This window comes from Chrysemys picta, chromosome 2 (genome assembly GCF_011386835.1).
Source record: "Chrysemys picta bellii isolate R12L10 chromosome 2, ASM1138683v2, whole genome shotgun sequence".
NCBI classification, from domain to species: Eukaryota; Metazoa; Chordata; order Testudines; family Emydidae; genus Chrysemys; species Chrysemys picta.
Window position 1 is genome coordinate 62,184,957 of NC_088792.1, and position 25,140 is coordinate 62,210,096.

The window sequence follows — 25,140 nt, forward strand, 5'->3', positions numbered from 1 at the left end:
AGCTAGAAAGAAGTACAATTATTTTCTAATCAGGCTATTCCATCAAGAATGTCAGTGCTGAAATTAGCAATCATTGGACAAAATCCATTCTTGAATTTGCATTGTTAAATTCAAAGGTGAGGGGGGGAAAAAACCCTAAAAGGAATAGTCAGTCATATAGGTGCTGGAACTAGGGGTGCCAGGGGGTGCTGCTGGACGCTCTGGCTTGAAGTGGTTTTCATTACATATAGGGTTTACAGTTTGGTTCAGTGGCTCTCAGCAAACCCACTATACAAATTGTTCCAGTGCCTATGGTCAGTCACACTGTACTGTAGGTAGCACTTCAAGCACTAGCTTTGACTATCTATTTAATTTTTTGTAAGTTGAAATTGTGATATGATCTATAGCTAGCTCCATTCCCAAATGTTCCTATTGTGAGTATATTTTAATATTCTGATTTCAGTCTCCTCCTTATTCAGATATTAAGTGGTTCCGAACTTTTAGCTGTTAAATTACTTTGTAGAACTTTGTGATTTTTTTTTCACAGAAAATTTTTATTTAAAAGCTAGATTCCATTATACACGCCTATTTTCTGAGGCATATGTAACTCAGCCATGATAATTTCCTCCAGAGTGAAACTTGGCAGCCATAGTTGCAGTCTGAGACTGGAGCAATTTGTTGTTTGTTTTGTTTTACCAGATATTATCCATTATCTAAAAGATTCTTCTATGTTTTTTAAATTATAAGAGTGAAAATATTTCTGGGGTGCAGGGGGTTTTAACTTTGTGTTTTCACAGCATCTGCCTTTTGTGTATCTCCAAGAGCACACACAGGTCAATTAAGCTTAACAACAACTCTGTAAGAGATAGGTGGTGGTCTTTTTACAGGTGGGTAAAATGAGACGCGGAGAAGTTAAGTGATGTGGCAGAGCTGTGACTGGGGAAAAAGAGGCTGATTATTCCAGGTCCCCTGCTTTTGCCACTAAACAATCCTGTCATTTTTGCTCAAAAATAGTTGTGCTGCTGATAGTTCTACATTATGGACAATATATCAGCAGTGCATACGTTCAAATCTTGACCAAAAATGTAGATGGATTTTTTGGCTCACCTACACCTACATACACTCACAGGCCCATACCTGTCTGTCATTTTCATGCTGTATATTTTGAATTTCTATGTAATTATTTAAACCAGGGGTGGCCAACCTGAGCCTGCGAAGGAGCCAGAATTTACCAATGTACATTGCCAAAGAGCCACAGTAATACGTCAGCAGCCACCCCTCAGCTCCCCCCCACTCCCAGCACCTCCCGCCCACCAGCAGCCCCACCGATCAGCACCTCCCCCTCCCTCCCCGCACTTCCTGATCAGCTGTTTTGTGGTATTCAGGAGGCTGAGGGGGAGGAACAAGGGCACTGCAGGCTCAGAGGAGGGGGCAGGAATGGGTGGAGTGGGGGCAGAGCCTGTGGCAGAGCTAGGGGTTGAGCAGTGAGCACCCGCCGGCACATTGGAAAGTTGGCACCTGTAGCTCCAGCCCCAGAGTCGGTGCCTATACAAGGAGCCGCATATTAACTTCTGAAGAGCCGCATGTGGCTCCGGAGCCACAGGTTGGCCATCCCTGATTTAAACCAATAAGGTTCAGTACAGCTCTGCTATGTACAGGGAGAAAACTTAGTTTGATGTCTTAGAAATGCAGTGCATCCCAGAAGTATTTTCTTTTATTCAAGGGGATATGTCTAATACAAAGAATAGGAAACTTAGGCCATAGTTACAAGATGGAGGAGCAGTGACTCTGAAAAAGACTTGGGGTTCATGGTGGGCAAGCACCTAAACATGAGCTTCCATGACTGTGGCCAAAAGAGCTAATGCAATCCTTGGATGTATAAAGAGGAGTAAAGAGATTGTGTTATCTCTGTATCTGGCACTGGTGTGACCACTGCTGGAACACTGTGTCTAGTTCTGGCATTCACAATTCAAGAAGGATGTTGAAGACTTTAAGAAGAGACACACAAATGATTAAAGGATTAGAAAATATGCCTTATAGTGAAAAGCTCAAGGAGCTCAGTCTGTTTAGCTTAATAAAGAGGAGATTAAGGGTGATTTGGTCACCCTTTAAGTACCTACGTGGGGAACAGAAATTAAATACTAGAAGGCTCTTCAATCTGGCAGACAAAGGTGTAACAAGATCCAATTGCTGGACGTTGAAGTTAGACAAATTCAGATAGAAATAAGGTGGAAGGGTAATTAGCCGTTGGAACAACTCACCGTGGGTTGTGGTGGATTTATTGGAAAATTTTAAATCAAGATTGGATGTTTTTCTGAATTCATGCTCTAGTTCAAAGAGGAATTAATTCAGTGACAGCCTATGGCTGCAGGAGGTCAGACCTAGATGATCACATTGGTCCCTTTTGGTTTTATCATCTATGAAAGAAAGAGTTGGGCCTTCCCAGGATTAGCAATTTACATGTATTGTACACCCATGCCTTCCCCCTATACTACGCAAAAATAAAATAAAATATAGCAAACAAAAGTTATTTGATCCCACAGAAAATCTTAGCTATCCAGAGGACATGGTATGCTTCACCCTCAGCCAGACCCTCAATCAGAATAAAGCATGGGCTAAAAGCTTCAGATAAAATAAGTACCAGACCAGATTTTGATCCAGACTGAACCCAAACCTGGGTTAAAGTTTAGACTATTTTGGTTTACTTTGGAAAAAACAATTGTTAGTGTGTTTCTTTGCTGGTCAGCCAAATGCCCAGCTACTGCTGCCTTTGTTTTGACTAGGTGGAAAAATAGCCTGAAAAAGACTAAGGTCCTGATTCTCCCAGGCCCCTTTACAACTCTTTGGAAGTCTAAAGGGGCCTTAAAGAGGAAATAAATTCCAGGTTTTTAACAGTAATTACAGATGGAGCAATGTAATGTGGCCTTAGTGTAAATGAGAATTATGCCCTGTATTTTCACTTTTCCATCCAGCCAAAATGAGGAGAAAACCTATTGTTCGGTTATACCAGAAGCACAGGAGATACTTGACATGGTTTATTTAGGCCGCAACTTTATTATTAACAGTCTGGGAGTATCTGGCAGATAAAAGTGTACAGTGCAGGTAACTCTCTGATCATTTCAGAATCTACCCGGCGGGCTTCTGTCAGCCCTGCCCCTTTTTCCATTCTCCAGCCAACCCACGGCTGGGACCTTACCATACTCCCTCCCATCCTCCGAATGAGGCTTAAGGTGGGCTATAAAGGAGGGGAGGTTGATTACCTGTTGCCCAAATCATGGGAACCTCGAGTCCCCCTTATTTCCACTCCCTTAACAAACACCTCCTTTATATCCTTTACCAATCCATTTACCTGATCACTGAATCCCTTTCCCATGCAGTACCTGCACTGGACATCTGCCCCATGCTTACAGAATGAGTTGCGACATCATCACCTAACTCCTGTTCCATGGTCGCTCCAACTACACCCCTCCCAAACCTGCTGTGAGGAAGGTGAAAAAGCCCACACTTTGCCTTGGCCAACGTGGCAGTGAGGAAAAATTCCTTCCCAGCCCCTCGAGAAAGGAGCGGCTAGTGCAGTGCCCGCAGTGGATCCTGACTAAACCTGGTATTTCGCCACTTCCAAGGGAGGGACCTGCTTCGCTTGGGTGACAGAGGGCTTTTTCCACCCTGGTTACCTTTCTATACTCTCTCCTATCTTCCAGTCAGTCACCTGGGGGATGAGTCCGCGTCTCCACGCTGACCCTATGTGGCTGCACCAGCATCTCTGCTTTTCTGCCTCTCAAAGAGGTATACCCCTTCCCCATGCATGCATCTGAAGAAGTGAGGTTTTTTAACCCACAAAAGCTTATGCCCAAATAAATCTGTTAGCCTTTAAGGTGCCACCTGACTCCTCATTGTTTTTGTGGATACAGACTAACACAGCTACCCTTCTGATACTTTTCAAAGTAAATTCTATTGAGTGGCAGCACGACAGAGCTGGTGCTGAAAGAGAGGAACAGACTGGAATTTCTCCTGCTTTGCATCGTTACAGTGCAGCAGTATGTACTAATACACATCATTAATTTACACAAGCTTTTTGGCCAAAAACACAGCCAAGTATTAAAAGGAGCTGTCCACTCACACTGCCCATAAATAGGAAAGTAGCTGAAATGATTGCTCTTGATCATCAGCCATATTCTATTGGAAAGGCTATTGGCTTACGAAGGCTCTCGGAGCATATCTAATCACAGAGTTCCCTCCCAAGCAGAATATTGTTTTCCACCATTGCTGGGCCTCATTTTTATACTAGTCTGTCATCAAAATAAGACATGCTCTCAGTGGAGGGCAGAATAGTCATAAATTTCACCACCACTCTGCGGACAAACAGCCAAACAATTGCAGTCCCTACTGCTTACTAGGTTAGCTTTGAGAGAAACTAGCACAGTCTTTTCGGCCTTACATTACTAGTATTAACCTCAGCAGTCGGAGTACAGGTGGTATGTTATTAGATGGGACAAATATTTATTTGTAATAACACTGACCATTTTTCTAAATTTGAATATCATTGTCTATTGAATAATCTGTGTTTGGCTGAAACATCAGTGGGTCACAACAGCTAACAGTAAGAAAAATTAGGTAGCTGATAGTCTTACTCATTATTTAGAAGAATAAATGTACAAATATAGGCATACAGCAAACATGTAAATCTTGTTCATAATTTTTATATCAAGAAATTATTTGAAAAATACGGTAAAAGTTTTAGATTCAGAAAATTTTGATGTTTAAGTTTTAGTTCTACAAAACCAAAGCAGGGGCTGTTCCAATCTGGTGCATATTTTGTCCAAACTTCTCCAGGTTGCTTTTGGCCATTTCTACAATTAAATAATGCTAATCAGAAGAAGCAGTTCAGACTTGGGAGTGTCAGCTATATATTCATTGATTGTTTGGATGATGCTGTTCATAATAATTCAGATGATCAATGCTGGTGCATTTAAATATTTGTACTGTCAAATGCGACTTGACAGCCAACATGCACCTTTTGTTTAACAGGTTAATGTCAGACAAAATGAATGGCACCGTGTAATCCATTCAGAAGTATAAAAAGTTATACCATGACTTACAGTTATTAGACAGAGATGTAATTATGCGTTGACAAGTTTCCTTGTGAACACATTACAAAATACGATGTATAAACATAAAAGTTTGTAGGGCTAAAGATTGAGACATTTTAAAACCACATATAGTCAAACGGTTCATTACTGGCTAAACATAGGGGAAGCTCAGAGGTTTAATAGTCTATCAAAAGTGAGCTGTAATTTACATGCCCCAAACTGGGTTCAGATCCATTTGAAACAGATGGTAGCATAAAGTGCGAGGAACTTCAGTGTTCAAATAATTCAGCCAAATTTTAGTCAAGTGTGCCTCTTTTTGGAGATCTGCTAGTACAAATGTGGCAGCCATAAACGTCCAAAGATGTGTGCCTCTATGAGGAAGCTAATTTCAGACTTTCATTCATGGAAATTACTACCAAAAATACTTGGGGGGGTGGGAGCAGGGATGGAGGGGTCAAAATCTGTGCAACCCCATTGATTTCATTGAGTTAAAATAGGAATTAATTTGGGGAGGCTCTATGGCCTATTATGCAGGAGGTCAGACTAGATGATTGCCATGGTCCCTTCTGCCCTTAAAAAAATCTGGAATGTATGAATTTGAGAACACAGAACTTGGCCCATGTAGTGCAAATCTGGGGTAATATTTGAATGTTTAAGGGCAGATTTTCAGCTGCAGTTTCCAAACATGCATGCACAAATTTTGCATATCAAAGACTCATTTTACCACATAAATAGAATAGCTGAGTGCCTAACTACATGATCAGTGCACTCAATGCCTGTCTGTCTGAACAAGTGTTAATTCTATGTGTGCAAGTTTGGAGGCCAGGCTGATGCCAGCTGAAAACTTGGTCCTTAACTGTGTATATTGCACTATATCAGATAAAACATGAATTTGACCCCATCTCCCTATATGGGAATTATTGTGTTGTTTTTTTCCTGCGGATTGTTAATGGAGTATTCCACCTCTGGGTCACTGCTCAGTTCAGTGAAGACCAAAAACTAGAACTGTGGCCTTTGTGAAGTGTTTTGATGGTCTGAGTCCAGTTCCTAGTGGACAGAAACCACCATTGCCACCAGCAGGGAAGTAAATTGGCACGGAGACTGAAAAACCTTCTTACTTAAAGATGTGGGGTTGGTCAGGGTTACAGAACACCAATTTGGTAGAATACAGAATTTATTTACTACTGTCTGAGCTATTTATGTAGATCGAGGGGGCTTCATTCTACAGGCATGTCAATCTGGTACCCTTCATGAGCTACAAAATGAAAAAAAAAATTGTAGTAAAATAGTCAAGTTGAGCCAAAATAATTCTATGTGCCATTACGTATCTGTCTATCTTGTATGATGAAAAGGCAGAATACAGATCCTTAAAGGGGACTTGACATGCTTTAATTCAGAATAAATTTTAGATCACAGAATGTGTAACAGTTGAATAGTCTTTGGATGTAAGAGCTCGCATTTGTTCAGTGGTAGAGTGAACTCTCAGAGCGATTCTAGTCTACAGAGGGAAAAAACAACTTTTGTAAAGTTTCCATAATATGGACTGACTTGATAGACTGTAATTCATGCCAGTATATTTAGTAAAGATAAACATTTTAAATGTCAATAAATAACATCTATATTTAAATCATGCATTTAATCAAGAAAATCCTACACATTGCAGGTGGGAAAAGACGGATTAGAGTGTCTAGATCTCTGCCAATTCAGGATAATCTCTACATTTTCCAGTATTTTTCCAGTCTAATTTTAAATGTCCCAAGCTTCCTAAATGTCCCAAGCCTTTTAGGGGATTGTTCCATAGCTTAATAAGCATGTGGTGTCAAGTTGACGGTCAGTGTAAATTTTCCCTTTCTTAATTTCAACTGATTCCTCATAGTTGTATTCCTGATAGTATATTTCCCCCATCATTGATGTTTATACCCTTCAAATATTTGTAGACTGTTATCTTAGAATCATAGGGCTAGAAGGGATCACAAGGGTCATCTTCTCTACCCCCCTGCCAAGATGCAGGATTTGTTGTGACTAAACCATCCAAGACAGATGGCTCTATCCAGCCTCCTTTTGAAAACATGCAGGGAAGGAGCTTCCACAACCTCCCTAGACAGTCTGTTCCATCGTCCGACTGTTCTTACATTTAGGAGGTTTTTCCTGAGATTTAATCTAAATCTGCTATGCTGTAGTTCGAACCCATTACCTCTTATTTCTACCTTAACCATCTCTTAACAAAACTATGCATATTTATATCTTTCCTTGTAAATCAGTCCTTCCAGAGCCCTGATAATTTTGTTGTACTTCTCTAGTCTGAACAAGTTCATAAATATCTTTCTGCTAACACGTCGCCCAAAACAGCACAAAATTCTAGCTATGGTAGCATCTTAGCAAGATTTTTTTTTAAAGTATCAAGATAATAAGAATAATAATAAAAAGGGTTAAAAATATACAAGGGCATGGTTTCAGGTCAGTTACTAACTAGAGGTAGAAAGAAACATCCTCTATGTGCATGTCATTGCAATTAGGAGAGTTTTATACCTTCTTCTGAAACAGCTGTTATTACCCAGAGTCAATAGGATACTGTACTAGATGGACCACTGGCTGGTCGGGCATAGTAATTCCTATGTTCCAGTCCATCAGTGCAGTAGGCAGAGTGTCTGATACCTCCCTGCTCTGCGATACGTTTACTTGTGCAACACAAAACTGGGTTTTTTTTTATTTTTTATTTGCTGTCATTCTGCAACTTAATGTCCAATTTACTGTCCCCTGTTACTGGTAAGTCTCTTTCAGAATCAGTGCTTTTCATGTTTCACTCTCTTATTGAATATTCATGTTTTGGATTATTTGCACCAAATATCTTTGCAATTGCATCTTTCTAATCCAAACCTCATTTTCTTATGGTATTATTTGCTTGTATTTTTAATCTCTCCGTGGTGCCTTGTGTGTGTGCTTGTGTGTGTTATGGTTTTATTTGTTTTTGTTGTTCTTACTGTTACTTGCAATTCCTCCCAATGTACTATAATGTGTGAATTCATTAACATACTGTTTTCTTTCTCACTGTCTATTTTAGATAATTACTAAAGATGTTAAACAAGACCAGAATTAACACCCATACTTGGGGAATCCCATTAGATACCTCTCCCTCAACCCAATACGTTGTCCTTTACGTTACCCTTTGTTTTCTATCTTTCATTCAGTTTTCAATTCACAGAACAGTGTTGCTATCCAAGCCTGTGAATTAACTTTTTAATTAAAGTTTCATGAGACGCAATTTCAAAGGCTTTAATGAATTCTAAATAGGTCTGCTGTGATCCATGTATCCCCTAAGGCCCTGATCCTACAAATATGCATGCACTTAACTTGAAGTCTCTGGGACTCCTCATGTGAGTAAAGTTAAGCATGTGCATAAGTGTTTGCAGGATTAAGGCCTATTTTTGTCATTTATTTTTTTAAGAATACAATCAAGTTAGTTTGCCAAAATGTATTATTGATTAACCAATCCGAATCATTGCTCATAGTTCCATTACTTCTAAATGTTTAATGATTTCCTCTCCCAGCCCCCTTAATATGTATCATTATTTTATTTGGAATAGGAGTTAGACTAACAGAATGATTAGTTGCTAGGATTGCTCTTCCTTCCTTTTTTTTGAAAATCAGTACTAGGTTTGTTTTTCGCCGAAGTTCTGGTACCTCTCCAGCTAGCCATCATTTAAAAAAACCCACTCAATAGTAGGGTATATCTATTAGTGAATTCCCTTAATAACCTTATATCTATATCTATGTCATCTGTCCTAGTTGATTTGAATGTCACCATTATCCAAGAGATAAGGTGGGTGAGGTAATATCTTTTATTAGATCAACTTCTATTGGTGAGAGGGACAAGCTTTTGAGCTTACACAGAGCTCTTCATCAGGTCTGTGAAACTTACTCTTGGGACCAACATAGCTACAGTAACACAACATTATCCAAGTAATTCCTAACAAGCTCTTTATCAGTAGTTATTTTTACCGAGCTTTCCTTCCTTCTAAATTGGTCAAACCGTTTTTCTTTAATTTTCTTGATAAACACATTTTTAATAGTCATCCATTTAGTACCATTAATTTCATCACCTGCCTGAAGTATTAATGGACCTTGTGATTAAATGAACGGGGGTGGGTGGGGGGGAGCTTCCTTTTATGGACACCCAGCCAGTTAGCCATAAAATCCCTCTTGGTAGCTGTTCTCTACTTGCTTTACCTGTAAAGGATTAAAAAAAGGCTGTAGGTAAAAAGAAGGGAGTGGGCACCTGACCAAAAGAGCCAATGGCAAGGCTAGAACTTTTTAAAATTGGGAAAAAACTTTCCCTTTGTCTGTTTGTTGTTGTTCTCTGGAGAGAGGAGACGTAGAGCAGGAACTGGGCTGAACTATGATGTAGGAAGCTTTAAGCCAGGTATGAAAAATAATCAGATCATACCTAGAGATTGCTTATCTGAGCCCCCAGATATGCAAGTAAGTCAGGGAAGGTTTAGGACAGGGATTGGCAACCTTTGGCACGTGGCCCGCCAGGGTAAGCCCCTGGCGGGCTGGGCCGGTTTGTTTACCTGCCGCGTCCGCAGGTTCGGCCGATCGCGGCTCCCACTGGCCGCGGTTCACCGCTCCAGGCCAATGGGAGCTGCGGGAAGCGGCGCGGGCCGAGGGGTGTTAGACACACACACACACACACACAAGCTATTTTTCTATACTTATTTGAGGAAAGGACTAGAGTTTGTAGGCTTCATACAATAGTTTGACATTTAGTCACGTGTGGGCTGCATGCCAAAGGTTGCCAATCCCTGGTCTAGGAAGACGCGATTAAGGTTATTTCTTTTATTTCTTATTGGCTTGTGGATTCCTCTGTGTTTTTGTTTTGCTTGTAACCTTTAAGCTGAAACTCAATAGAGCTATCTTGATGTTTAATTTTTGTAATATTTTTTATCTAGCAAAAAGCCTAAGTTCCAGATGTATTTTCTTTCTTTTTGTTTTTATAAAATTTACCTTTTTTAAGAACAGGATTGGATTTTTGTGTCCCAAAGAGGTTTGTGCATATGTTGTTTAATTAGCTGGTGGCAACAGCTGATTTCCTTTCTCAGCTCGGGGGGGGGGGGCGTGTGTGAAAGGGCTTGAGGGTACCTCACAGGAAGGAATTCCCAAGTGTGCCTTTCTGGGTTCTCAAAAGGGTTGTTTTTTGCATTTGGATGGTGGCAGTATCTACCCATCCAAGGTCAGAGAGAAGCTGTAACCTTGGGAGTTTAATACAAGTCTGGAGTGGCCAGTATTAATTTTTAGAATCCTTGCGAGCTCCCACCTTCTACAACTGAAGTGTCAGAGTGGGGAATTAGCCTTGACAGACCTATTAATACTTTCTCTGTGAAATATGTGTAAAAACTCTTCTTGTTGCCCATCACCTTTCTGGCTATCCTTAATTCATTAAGCTTTAGGAGGTCTTGACTGTCTTGTAGCATTTTTGCTTAGTTGCCCCCTTCTATTTGTAGTTCAGGTAGTTTTTGTTTTGAACAGAAACTTGTAAAACCACATTAGCTGATCCTTGTTCTTTGGATTCTTCTTTAGAATGGGAATTATATTCTGTTGCTTCTTATTTATGGTTGGCCCAATTTTCCACTGCCATGGACCTTTTCTGGAGTTTCCTCCATATCCTTTCTTCAATGGCAGGGTTTTGTGAGGAGGAATGATGGCCTGAAAATCCTGTGGATCCCAAGGATCCATGGGTTAAACGAGAGTGTGACTGCTTATCCCAGGCAGTTCTTTTAAACAGTCTGCCCCTCTGCAGGCACGGCAGGACCCTTCCCCCTAAAACCCTTCCCTTCCGTCCTGCAGTTGTGCACTGCCTCTTCATCTAGGGGTAGATTGTGTACTCCTTATTCACACAGTGAGCAGATATTCACAGGATTAGTCCCACTGACTCCACTTTGGCTTTTAGGGAATAGAAACTAGTAATAGCATTGACTCCGGCAGGAGTATCCCAGCAGACAGCCACTATGGAGCTTGATCCTGCAACGTGTTGAGCACCTTCAGTGGGAGGTGAGGATGCTCAGCACCCAGCAGGATGGAGAGTTCTAAATCAGGAGAAGAGCATGTTACTCCCAAGTTCCATCACCATCCTCATGCCATTAGGGTCTATGGGTATATAATCCCCATTTAAAGTCTTCTGAAATTTCAGGGACAGTTTGCTCCCTTGTTTTCCCCTCATATTTTAAAAACAGGACCTTAAAAAGGAAATGTCTGAGGGTCTATCTTGAATTCACAAAAGACCTGACAGCTAGATCCTTAATTGGTGGAAGTCAGGTTAGCTTCATTCAGTACTGTAGAGCTACGCCATTTTACACCAGCTGAGGATCTGGTCAGTGAAATTCAATAGCAGGACTAAAACTCTGACACTCACCTCACAGTCCTTTAAATAGTGGGTGCTATGTAACATATTGCTTTAAAAATGACTTTTCATCAAATGACCTGTCTTTTATGAACAGAAATGAGATCATTCCCATTACTTTAACATAACATTTTGTGTACGGATGATTTTTCTGTAAATAAAATATATTTCCATTAAAAGGGAATAATGAAATCTAGCTGCTTGAATAGTACCGTGACAAGATATTTAAAACATTTCTGCTTTATTCCATATTCAGCATGTAGACATTTATATTATTTTATAATCGATATAAATTGGGAGATATATGTTAAATCCTTTGTTTAAAATACATTTAGAATGAAACAGTCCATATTCAAAGTAGTTAAATTATGTGAATAGATTTTGGAAAGAAAAAGGAGTCTGTTCATTTTAATATACCTTCAGAAATATTTTACTTCTTGATGATGACAGCAGCTCTTACTGACAACTATTAATACATTATAAACACCCCATCAGAGTTATATAAAAACATGTCAGTTTTAAAGAGAACATCTTTGACAGCAAATTTTCTGATTGTGAAACAGCTGTGCCTCCAGTACAATGCATTAAGTAGTTTATTCCTTTTAGATAGTTAAATTGTGCATGAAATGTTGCTGGCGCAAGGGCTCCAAATCTGGCCTGATTAGCGAACATCTGTTACATTGGAAAAATTCATGTCTACCCTAATTAGCTGTCAGGCTGATGTACATCAGCCCTGATGGTGAGGGATTCTGTGCTGTTTAAGTCAAACAGGTTTCTCTCCTATCCCATCACCTGCCCTTTCAAATCTCTTCCTCTGGTGTGTTGCTGTAATTAGAGATTGTTGGAAATACAATAGAGCAGGTTATGGTCAGTTATAGTCCCATCTGTGCAATTTTTTTATTCCCACAAAACTTAGTAATAGCATTGAGTACACAATCTATCCCTAGATGAAGAGGCAGTGACAGATAAAGTAGTCCAAGCAGCGATCAGGCTAAGAGGTCTATATATTTGCTAATCCTAATCCACTCTCTTGCTTGAAAGAATTTTCATACTCCTAAAGCCACCCTCTTGTGGCAATTGAAAGAAAATCTATAGCTGTCTGATCATTTTGTCTTTTTTTAATAAGGGTCTTTCTGAGTTGAGAAGGAAACATGGTAATGTATTTTAGAAATGTCATGGAACAACATTTCCAGCTATAGACAACATTATTGCTAGTTAGAAAAACGATTCAGGGTCTCTTTAGGTGTCTAAACATGAATCCCACTATCTAATGTCTATCTGTAATGTTTTTTTTTTATTATTATTATTTTATTATTATTTTTTTAAAGTTTCTCTATTAGGGCTAGTCTACACTGGAAACTTACATTGGCATGGCTACGCTTCTCAGAGGTTTGAAAAATTCACACCCTGAGAGATGTTGCTATGCTGACCTGACCCAGTGTAGACAGCACTGGGTTAACAGAAGAATTCTTCTGTCAACCTACCTACCACCTCTCGGGGGTGGGGGATGGTGGTTAACTACAGCGAAGGGAGAACCCCTCATGCTGCTGTAGTGAATGTCTACACTAACGGGCTACAGAAGTGCAGCTGCAGTGTTTTTAGTGTAGACATAGCCTTAGGCTTGTCTTGCATTGCAACAGTTAGCTAAAATTAATACACTGGTGTTGCTCCACTTCTAGCTCATGTGAGAGCAACGACACTCAGGCTTAGTCTACACTAGGAAATTAGGTCAGTATAACTATGTCGCTCAAGGGTATGAAAAATCCACACCCCTGTGAATTCTTCTGTTGACCTAGCTACCATCTCTTGGGGAGGTGGATTACCTATATTGATGGGAGAACTCCTCCCATTGGCATAGGTAATTTCTCCTCCGAAGCGGTGTGGCAGTACAGCTGCACCGCTGCAGTGTTTTAATTGTAGACAAGCCCAAACACTGGAGCTACACACAGTGATTGGATTAGCAGCACAGAGGGCTTGGATTAGCAGTTGTTAAATTGTAACTCAAACTGTTACATCCCCACAGCATTACTAGCTCCAGTGTCATCAGCACTCAAGCTTCAAACCCCACCTACCCTTACTCCCATCCCCACAGCCCAGCTAGCGGAGGTATAAATCACCAGTTAACTCAAGCTGGATACTTGTGTGTGGATGGTAGTCAGGTTAGCGGCAAAACTCAAGATGTACCATTGAGTTGACAATGCAGTGAAGACCAGCCCTTAGTTGGAATTTCTTCATATATGTTTCCAACACTTTGTATATTTTCCCCCTAGTAATAATAAAGTGTTTTACTTAGTAAACACAGACTAGTCATAATTATTGTTAGTGCTAGAGTCATTATTTATTAAAGATTTACTATGTTTTGGTATTTTCTGTCTTACACGTGTAATAGAGGCACCGGTTATAAACAATGGATCACATTCTCTGCTGGTGTGAATCAGCATATCTCCATTGATAGAGAGACACTGATTTACACCAGCTGAGAATCTGGCCCTATTTGTCAAGGGTCAGTTAGTACTTTGATTATCAACCCCTGTTTTCAGGTGTTCATGAGTCAATTGTAAAAATTAGAATGAGGTTAAGAGATGATACTTAATGGGTCAAATTAATCTCTGGAGTAATTCTATTAAAGTTGGTTGAATCACACTAGTGATAAATTTGGCTGAATATAAGTGCCTTACTCCTGTTATCTTCAGTTAGGCCAGGTCTACACCACCACTTATGTTGATATAACTTTTGTTGCTCAGGGGTGTGAATAAGTCACCTTCCTGAACGACACCTTCCTAAGCGCCGGTGTGGACAGCTTCTCCCGCTGACCTAGCTAATGCCGCTCATTGGGGGTGGATTACTTAAGAGCGCTCGCTTCTGTCAGCTTAGAGCAGCTACACTAGAGAGCTTACGGCAGCGCAGCTGTATTGGTACAGCTGTAAGGTCCATTGTGTAGCCATAGCCTTAGAGTTATGTGAGTGGATCCATGGGGAGAACATGTTCTCTTGACCCCAAACTGGGGCTATGCATGTGCAAACAAAAATTAAAAAAAAAAAAAAAAATAGAGATGTGAGCGATTTATGATGGTTTTTTCCCTCTTTCGTGTCATTTTAAAACTGGGATGTATGTTTTCGGTTTTAATTGCAATTTTGTGGGCCATTAGTCCAGTGAGGGCTACTATCATTGAGTACCCTTAAAAATTATAAGGATCAGGTAATTTAGGGTTAAGTTGTGCCCTACACCATTTATTCCTACACAGGAGAACTGGATACTGAACATTTAGACTTGCATAATTACCAGCTGATTGTTTCTTATGGATGGTAGGCTTGTCCCTCCAGAGAAAAAGCAGGTTATTTGGCTCCCAGAAACTGTAGATCTCCTGAGATCCACCAAAGCCCATCAGTGCAGAGGCCTCCACCTTGCTTCCGAAGTTCATTGGAGCATGCTGTGCTCCAGCAAGTTTCCCCGCTGACCCTGACCTTCTCCCTTCCGGATCAGTTTGAGAGCCCAGAAGGAGAGAACAGATAAAACCAGGCTGACTATGAGATTAAGAATGAGGGGTGGGAGGAGACAAAATGTTATGGGGAATGGCTGGCCCCTGTCCCCTCCAGCTCCATGCCTACCCATGGAGTGTAATCTCCATAGAACACTCACCGGACTGGGGAGGGGTGTTTGCAAAGTCAGGGAGAAGCAAAGCATGGCCTGGAGTCATCCAGCAAGCCCCTTTTCATGCCCACCTCACAGATCCTCTGTTTCTTGTTACCCCCTTCTCCTAGACAAGGAAGGTTGCTGCTGGCCATTCCTTTGGAAAAACAGCTTTTGTACATGAGCAGTGGCCAGTCTGATTTAGACCTTGAAAAACAGATACTTATAGATATAAAGCTGAGCCTCTGTCTTGTTGGGCTGTAGGTATCACAAGGCTTCCAAAAAATGGGTGACTTTCCCATCTAGGCTGAAGTACCTCATAGAGTAAGTAAAAGTGTACAGTTTTTAGCATAAGCACCGAACTAACTGTCTTTTGTCATTTTAAATCAGGTCTTGAATATTTGTTTCGTATAGATGGCTGTGGTGATATATGAGTGAGCTCCAGGTTATTATTGAACACTACTGTTCACATGAAGTGGAGCCTGTAATGACAACAACGATATTAAGCTTCAAAATATGACCAAGAGGCTATTAGAGCTGGCTGAAAATGTTCACGTTTTGAAATTTACTACCAGAAAAGGGACTTTTTTTTTTCTTTGCAAATCTTTTCATTAAAAAAAGTCTCTCTTTTTTTCAACCAGTTCTGGATACTCTAGATTTGATCATCATACTTGGCTGATAGCAGTGTTAACTTGTTAAATAAAACCTATAGCCCTAACAACTTTTAAAACAGTATCTTCTGTAGTTAAAAAAGAATGGTACAACTAATATGTATACAGCACACAATACCAACAGCTAAATTAATCAGTAATAATTGTTTTCAGTGGTACCAATCAACAGCTGAGGGGGGGGGGAAATGTAATCAAGGGCACTTTATTTCTAGAAATTAGTTATAATTTGGAATTCCTTCTACTGTATTTCGTCAGGACAAAACATTTGCTGAAAATGGTTAATCTATTCCAATGTGTTTCTTTTTAGTTCTGTGGAGTTGACAGTGAGAGAGGTATTGAGAACCCGAAACGCCTATTGAAGTCAATGAACAGACAATTGATGTGGGTGGGCAGGGATACACAAATGTCCTGTTACAGAAAACAAAAATTGTGGCGCTGTCTGGGTTGAGTGAGGGGAAGGCAGGAGGGGGATGAGTGAGGCTATTGCTACACTAGAGAGCTTACAGTGGATGCAACTGCACCACACCGGCGCTTATGTTGGTGTAACTTATGTCGCTCGGGGGTGGCTTATTCACACCCCTGAGTGACATGAGTTATACCGACAGAACGTGTAGTATAGACATAGTCTTATGCGTGATGCAAGACAGTAGGAAAGGAAAGAACTGGGAAAGAAGCCTGGATGGGCAGGTAAATGATGGTGGTACTAGTGGAGGAACTGAGGGCTGGTACGCATGCACACTTGTACAGAAATAACAAATGGCATCAGTTACAGGCAATGTAGTTCTTTTGGTGAAAGTTTTTGTGTAGACAAGCCATGAGGAGGACAGAGGATGAGGGAGATCAGAGGAGTAGCCTTGTGAATAGTAATAGAGCTTTGAGAGTAGATAAAATATGGATGTCTTCTGCAGCTATTTGCTGTTGTTCATAATGAGCCAAATCTTACTCACCTTACTGACAATGGTGGTCCCATTGAAGTTAATGGGGCCTGATCTACACTTAGAAGTTGGGTCTACATAGCTACCTCGGTCAGGGATGTGAAAAATCCAACTTAACCTGCAGTGTAGATGCAGCTAGGCAGATGGAAAAATGCTTTTGTTGATGTGAGTACCGTCCCTTAGGGAGATGGTGTTCCTACACTGAAAAGAAAAACCCCTTCCATCAGTGTGGGCTGCATCTACACTACAGGGTTATGCTGGCAGAGCGAGGTGACCTAGCAATGCTGGCATAGTCTCCCTTGTGTAGACATACCCCATGATTATATGTGATTTTTATCCAATATTTACTATTTTGTTTTGATTCAAGTTAAAACCATTTATCTGAAGGAGTGTTGCAAATGGATCAGCACAGTTACAGGGAAACTACATTTCTCATGGAATTGTTGCCTTTCTAATATATCACTGTGGTTGTATTTTGTGAAGAGGCTAGTGTATGTGGTGCTGCTGTTCTCTTTTGATCGTGCACCAAATATCATGACTGAAGCAGTCTTTGCTGGATGGCTAATGTCACTTCCCCATCAGCTGCTTAGTACTGGTGGAGATTATTGGTCTAGAGGACCCTAGCAAGGGGCTGGTGCTGCTTAAGACTATCCATTTAATTGAACATAGTCTATAGACCTACTACCACTCAGTACACACCATGGGAAAGATTCCATCAGGTGACTATTAATGCCGCATTCTCTGCTCAGTCTTTATCATGTTTGGTGTAAACAAAGATGATGATACCTGGAGCAGACTGTACTGGGCACCTGAAAGCCATTAGAACTAACATTACAGTTTATGAGCTCTGTTCCGATGATTATAGTTAACATTTTCTTTTTTAAGGTTTTAGGCATTTTGGCCCGCTTTTTAAAAGGTATTTAGGCACTGCTGCACTCAAGTTGGAATGCCTAACAGGCTTAGGAGTCTAAATCTTTTCAAGAGATTCGTTTAGGCTCCTCAATCAGGTAGGCATTGCAATGCTGAACGCAGCAATGCCTAAATACATTTAACTATCTGGGTCTTTAACTTTAAAGCAGGGGTTGGCAACCTTGGGCATGCGGCCCATGAGGGTAATCTGCTGGTGGGCCGCGAGACATTTTGTTTATGTTGACCGTCTGCAGGCATGGGCCCCCACAACTCCCAGTGGCGAACCGCGTGCTGAAGATTGCGGACCCCTGCTTTAAAGCATATTTTTGGACCACTGAAGTCCTGGGAAAACATCCCTTGACTTCAAAGGGCTTTGGATCAGGCCATAAATGATTTACACTTGCCAGAGCTTCCATGCGTGAAAGAGGTTAAAAATAAAACATCTGACAATGTGGTCGTATTATTTCCAACACATGACATCAGCGAAAAGGTTGTACACCTCTCACTGATGTCAATGAAATGTCATTACCAGTTTATTCTCTGCTGCAGCTCAGTGAAAAATAAATCATTAAGTATATATCATAAGTCAATTCTACCTCACAGCCTGACAAATTTATATCTGTCCTAAACATGGAAGCCATTACATGAGATATCAATTACTTCAAAAGCATCTTTCACACATGCTGGGTTTGCATTGATATAGATGTGTGAAGGCATCCTATATTCCCAGCCAATACCTGCGGGAGTACTTCGAGTTACCTTTCTGGATCCCCTCCCCAAGATTGTAAACCAGGCCCCGGTCACAAACACTTCACCTCATGCAGCATAACAGATTATGAAATAAATCTCTGACATGATTTACATTGAAAACTAAAAGATCAATATTTGAGTTTTATCAACTTGGCTCCAATTCCCTGAAATATGAAGTTTTTAGAATGCCAAAAACAAGTCAAGAACATATTAGGGGGGAAAACCAGGTTTGTAGGAAGAAAAGTTGAAAAAAAAATGTAAGTTTAGTGTTGACATAATCCAGGTTAAATCTAAAAAAGAAAAATACTTACTTTTGTAAAATGAGAGGCTATTTTATCACTCAGAGAATGTCACATCAATTGTAAAGCCATCAGCCTCAAGGCTTGTTGGTGATTGCTTCATATTTACTGTTAGTCCAGCAATGGAGATGGTACTTTTACAGTCTTTGGACAGACTCGTGAGTGTGACATTTAAAGTGTTGATTTTTGCAGCACTTATGCTAATTGTTGTAATTTTCCTGATGAACCACCATTCTGGTTCCCTGATGCAGCCAAGATAGTTTTACATTTTCTATGCAGGCCTCTTTGCCATTTGGTCTGTGTAGTGTCAGCTTCGAGTGCTACTGAAAGCAGACAAAATTGCAAGCAAATTGCATCAGATTGCCAACATTGTGAAAAGGTAAATTGCTTGCAAATCTATTTAAACCACTGCCCTATTTTCATCAGCTTCAGTACTTGGTATTCATGATTGCTTAATTGGCGACCTTTCCTATTGTGTAGTGCTTTATGGTGTAATGGAAAGCGATCTTTACCAAACCAATTACCCTTTTTTTCTCAGCACTACATTATTGCTGTGATTGCAACTGCCAGTCCTTTGTAAATGAACTTTCTGATTTCAATGATGTTTTTAAAATGTAAGATAGAAAAAAGTGGCATTCATATTGTGCGATGTTCTATTTTGAAGCTTCTTTGTAGTCACCATTGTCTGGGAAAATGGACTGAAGGGTTACACAGTACCTACAAATATCCATGTAACTATTATTAATATTATTATAATGTCTCCCTTTGTACGGCAGCTCAATTAGGAAAGGATAGGAGAAATATTTTGTCACCCTGTCAAGTGCACAGGAAATGCTTTTGATGCTTCTTTTTTTGACACATACAGTATCGCCACTAATAATACAAGATTCCTTTTTAAGGCATGGAAATAAATACACAAAATCTATTTAATCACTGTGAAAATGCAAATTGTTATATACATTTGCAAAAATATAGTTTTAAAGAGTCTGAGCATTCCAAGACATTTAGGCATGAAATATTTTGAAATATTGTGAGCAGCATAAATGAATGTAATGTGAATGTTTCATAGGGCTAGAATTGGGATGCCAACTATTTATCTCATAAATATAGATACATTGGAAGAAAAACATAATTTATATATTCATATACTGCATTTTATAAGTGTGGTTTCAGCAGTAATAGTATTTCAATTGCTTTAAATATTGGCACTCATTTGTTCTGTAAAACAAGAAACTTCTATACAAATTACTGTCTCACTTATCTTTGTAATGCATGATAAGAAATAGTACAGAACTCCAGAGAGTTTAGTTTGTGTATTTATTTATGTGATTTAGGAAATTATATCGTTACTCATAAGTGGCAGTGTAGAAAAGGCTCTACAAGTAATTTAGTCATTCCCTAATTCGGTACTGTAAGTGCAAATGGATGCCTCATTCTACCCCCTACAGTTAAGAATTATATTGTAACCAAGAAAAACTGAAAAGATTTCTTTTACTGTGTCCTCTCCTTTTTAATTAGTCGAAAGAGATCTTTGACCAGACTTTCTGATGATTTTGGTAGTTTTGATGCAATGTAATGATTTATTTATATCTCTGCACAACATTTCTTGAAAGACTATATTTGTAAGGGGAAAAATGTGCTTATTAAATGGCATTTTTTTAATAAAGGTGTTGCTAAAACAGATTTTGCTGGAATTAGGATAAATGTATTACAGCATCTGAGTATTTAGAAACAGGGACAAAATAGCTATTTACAATGTTTTATAAATGGTAGAATTCACCAAATCCATTTTTGTTCCCAGATTTGCATAAGTGGAAATTAGTAAAAGAGCTGTTTAGACTCAGAGCTGGTCTTAATCACATCCCCAGAGGACAAGTGTCCACATCATTATTTTTATTACTATTATGTGTATTTTGGCAGTACCCACAATGCGCTAGGTGCTGTCTGCACACATGCAGAGAAGACACCGTTCCTGCCCCGAGGAACTTACAGTCAAAGAAGATAAACTACACGTGAAGAGTGGAGGAAAGGGAGATAAAAGCAAAATATATCTTGTTTTATAGAGTGAAAGGGTGCATCAATTGATATTTTCCAAATTTAAATTATTAATGACTTTTTTGGTAAAAAAAAAATTGATTTTAGATGGGAAAAAACAATGAATTTTTGAGGGTTTTTTCATTCTCTCTTATTTACATTTGTAATGCAAATAAATATCAACAATACTCTGCTACCCCTCTGCTGAGCCACTATTTATCGGCAACTTTCTCATAGGGATCATAGAAAAGGTGGGTTTTGAAGGAAAAGAGGTGGTACCCTAATGGATCAGTTCAAGAGGCTGCCCCATTCATAAGAGGTGGTGTGGAAGGAAGCATGAAGGTGATAGTCCCTGGCCCAAAGAGCTTAATGTCTTTTTGTTTTGTGTGTACAGCGCCTAGCACAGTGGGGGTCCTAGCCCATGACTAGGGCTCCTAGCTGGTATGGTAATACAGATAATAAAAATAATTGTGGAAGAGTGGATTATTGGTTAGTCCAGGCTGGCATCATTGGTTTGCAATAGGGAGGCCAGTGGCTGAGGTGATAAGTGATGTGTGGATGAGTAGAGAGGAACAGAGTCATTAAAGCCACACAGGTGAGGACAAGAAGCTTGAAAATGATGCAGTAGAAAAGTGAGGATGGGTCAGTGAAGGGATTTGACGAGGAAGTGACATGGTTCCAATGATGGGCAAAAAAGATGATCTTAGCATCTGTGGGATGGATGGGAATGGAGGCAGTGTCACTACAGTGGGACATTAATTGGGAGGGGCCAGCAGTCAAGATTGCAGATTATGGAGAAGAGTTTTACCTGTATGGCTAGAAAAATAAACTGGATCTTAAAAATATTAGGAATGAAGAAGTGGCAAGATTTGGACAGTCTGGATGGGTGGGACAAGGGAGAGGAAGGAGTCAGAGATGACTCTCCGGTTATGGTCTGGATGACAGGAAGGATTGTAGTGGAGAGTTTGGGAGAGCAAGTAGTTTAGTTTCGGTCAAGTTAAATTCAAGCTGACAGTGAGACAACTAGGAAGGGACGTTAGAGAGAGGCTGAGATGTGGGATTTGCTTGAGGGAGTTGGGTTAGGACTGGAAGATAGTTTTGCAAGTTAACAGTTTAAGAATAGTAGTCGAAGCCACATGAATGGGTGATATCACTGGAGCATGTGAAGGAAGAAGAGGAAGGGGTGAAGGACAGAGCCCTCTCCCTGAAGAAACGGGATGGAGCTACAAAAGCCAAAGGAGAACTAGAGTTTGAGGAGGTGGATATGGTAATTGTGTTGAAAGTAAAAGAGTGGTTAAGGACAATGAGGCTGGAGTAAAGCCTCAAGATTTAACCTGCAACTCTCAAATGGCAATAAACTGGCACCCGGGTTGCCATCTCTGCGTGGACACCAAGGATTAAATGGGCATGATGAAGAATGAACTACTCTTTTAGTCCCAGAGCTAATCCCTCCAGGTCATGTGGTTGACATGATGTAATTGCTGTTGTACTCAGTCTTCTCACAGATTATATTACACAACATGTAGAAAAAGTAAACCAGGATGACATCTTTCACAGATTAAGGATTTGTCTATTTGCATTAATTTTAAAACTGGATAAGTTAAACCACACATCTCCCCGTGTAGACACACTTATTCAGAATTAGAGTTGCCTCAGTTTGGTTTATCAAAATTCATTTTGGAAATTATTCAGATTAACTTTTCTGGATGTGCCTGTGTAGACAAGCCCTAACTTGCAAATGTAGGGCCTGGAATGTTGCCATTGATTTACATAGTGGAGGAACACAGTAAAGTTTTGTGGAACAGTATAGTATATTCAGAGAAGCAAAAAAATATACTCTCTCCTTTTCAACTATTATTTCACATAGAAAAAAATCATTAGGCACTAACGAGTTTATATATGAAGACCTAACACTATTCCAACACATTTTTAAGCATGAATTTTTTAAAGGCAGCTGAAATGTCTGAGGAAGTACAGAAGTTTGGCAGCACAAACTCTGGTTTTCTGTTTATTAAAGGGGTTTTGAACTGAACTTGCAGTTTAGTTTACAACAGCTGGAAGCTCACTTGCCCAGGCAAGGTAAATGCAATAAACGAGTGATCCTTGCATATTCGCTGGAAAGTTCAAGTTGAGTATGGGTGAAGTGAATCTCTGAAAAGTTTTTAAGAGAAACTACTGTTTCTAGGTGCTTTCGTAAGTAAATAATGTTACAGAAGTATTCACCACTGTTGTCCTCTGCATATCCCTACGAGCATAGTGAATACTATGCATGCTGCATTGATGTAGTTATACCAGTCCTATGAGTTACTTCATGCACGCAGATGCCTCTGCAGACCCCCACTGATTTCAAGTCTAACTTGCAGTATCAGGAACTTGGTTATCAAAGGTAAAGGGGGGGCATTTATGAGGGTAATCACTGATTAAGGTCTGATCATCCCATCCTTACTTAGACAAAATTTCTATTGAACAAAACAAAGTAAGGACTGCAAAAAAAGAAGTCTTTTGAGATTGGAGGATAACACAAATATGGGGGTACTTGTGTGTAAAGATACATGTTTACAGCACCAAGGCACTGCTTTGTATATAGCTTTATGTTTGTGAAGTTATTTGAGATCCCTTGGAATGAAAAATGACACATCAGTGTAAGATATTATTTGTACAAACATACAATTCAAACAGCAGTATGTATTCTCTTCTGAACCTTATCAATGTGAGACAACAGCAAATTCTATCACAGAATTCCCACATGTTCCTTTAAATGAAAAGAGGGTGTTTCTCTGTGACAATATTTGGTTTTTTTCCCCCTCACATTTATGCCCTAGACTAAATTATAGTATTTTGTTTGCAATTTTTTTGTCATATCATGTTAGCCTAATATGCTACTAATACCAATTTAATACAGAAATGTTAGTACTCCTACTCATCTGATGTTACAGTACCTTATCACATTAGCCTGCTATGACTTTTTCTTATGGTATCAATTTCTGGTATATAATTACATTCCTACCTTATTTTCAGTCTGATGGGCACCACAATTGTTCACATTTCTATGTTGAGACCCTACATAAACTCCTTATTTCAGCAGTCAGAAAGCATATGGTAGAGATATAGAGTTGATTTGTTTAGCAGACTAAAATAATGTACTTATAGATAATTACAGATCCTGTTTCTGCACCACTGGAACAACAATAACTTAAAAATGAACAATTATTGTTGTAATTCTTTAAAACTGTACAAATATTTTTCATACAAAATCAAAACCATGATCTATTCACATAGATCTAAAAGTCCTTCCATCATTTGAAATGGAGGAAGGGAAAAGGCAAAGACAGAGAAAACAAAGGTCCCAATCCTGCAAGCTGTTCTGTGTGCTCTTTTGCCCACACGGAGCCCTACTGGCTGGGGCCATCCAGGCTGCAGATGCTCCCACTGGAAGGGACAGGGAAGGAGGGGAGGTTGTCTTTTGTCCCTCGGCAACCTAAACAACCAGGATATTATGCGGGGAGGGGAAACCAAGTAAAGCATGTTTATTTCTTGTTGATTTTGTTTTCTTATCCTATGATACAATTTCGTGCAATGCCTCCTAAGAGTGTGGGCCAAATATTAACAAGCTCACTGTATCAAAACAATACGTTGTATAACTGCCCAGATAATCCATTTAGGGCTTGTCTACACAGGAGTTATTCCGGAATAGCTATTCCAGATTAACTCCATGGGTGGATGTTCTGATTCCAGAACAAGAGTGCCTTCTGTGTCCTGCTGACTCTTCAGTATGAATGTTCCTCTTATAGGAACATTTTCTCAGCATGTCTTTTTGAGGACTGGTCCTTTAAATCTGGAAAAGATCTGCAGCTGTAGCTGTAAAGTGGCCATTTTGGAACTGCTACTTGTTGCATACATTTGCCTTCCATTTTTGACATCCTGTTCTGTTTCCCCTAGTTTTCCTTTAAATTCTTACCATGTTCTTCACAGTTGCAAATACAAAATCATGGATTGGTGTAGAGATACTGTATATGCTTTTATTATTAGTTAGCTAGCAATTGTTTTTCCTCTTTCAAAATTTAACCATTGCTTGCTTTCAATTCTGGGGGGGCCTTCCCACCCCCCACCACCCCCGATTTGTGTGTTAAACCTAACCTACTTCAAATCTCTTTATTTTCCTCCATAGTTTCCTATTTTTTTCCTTTGTTATGATTGAACAAAATCAGAAATCTTTGACAAGAAAATCATTTGTCTGTGTCTTGGGCCATAATGGAAGGTGCTCATGATGTCACAGACTTCATGTCAGTTGCAATAAAACAGTAAGATGTCCAAAGACAGGAACTGCTTCAGGCAGTTAATTACCGGATGAAATTCTATGTTATGTGCTATGCAGGAGGTCAGAATAGATGGTTGTAATGGTCCCTTCTGCCTTTAAAATCTCCAAATCTCTCTGTGTGTTACATT

At 39.8% G+C, this 25,140-nt stretch overlaps 1 long non-coding RNA gene across 8 annotated transcripts in view; it reads left to right on the forward strand.

The window, feature by feature from the left end:
• LOC135981334 (uncharacterized) overlaps positions 1-25,140 on the forward strand; it is a 92,191-nt gene that overhangs the window by 35,584 nt on the left and 31,467 nt on the right. The window lies entirely within an intron of this gene.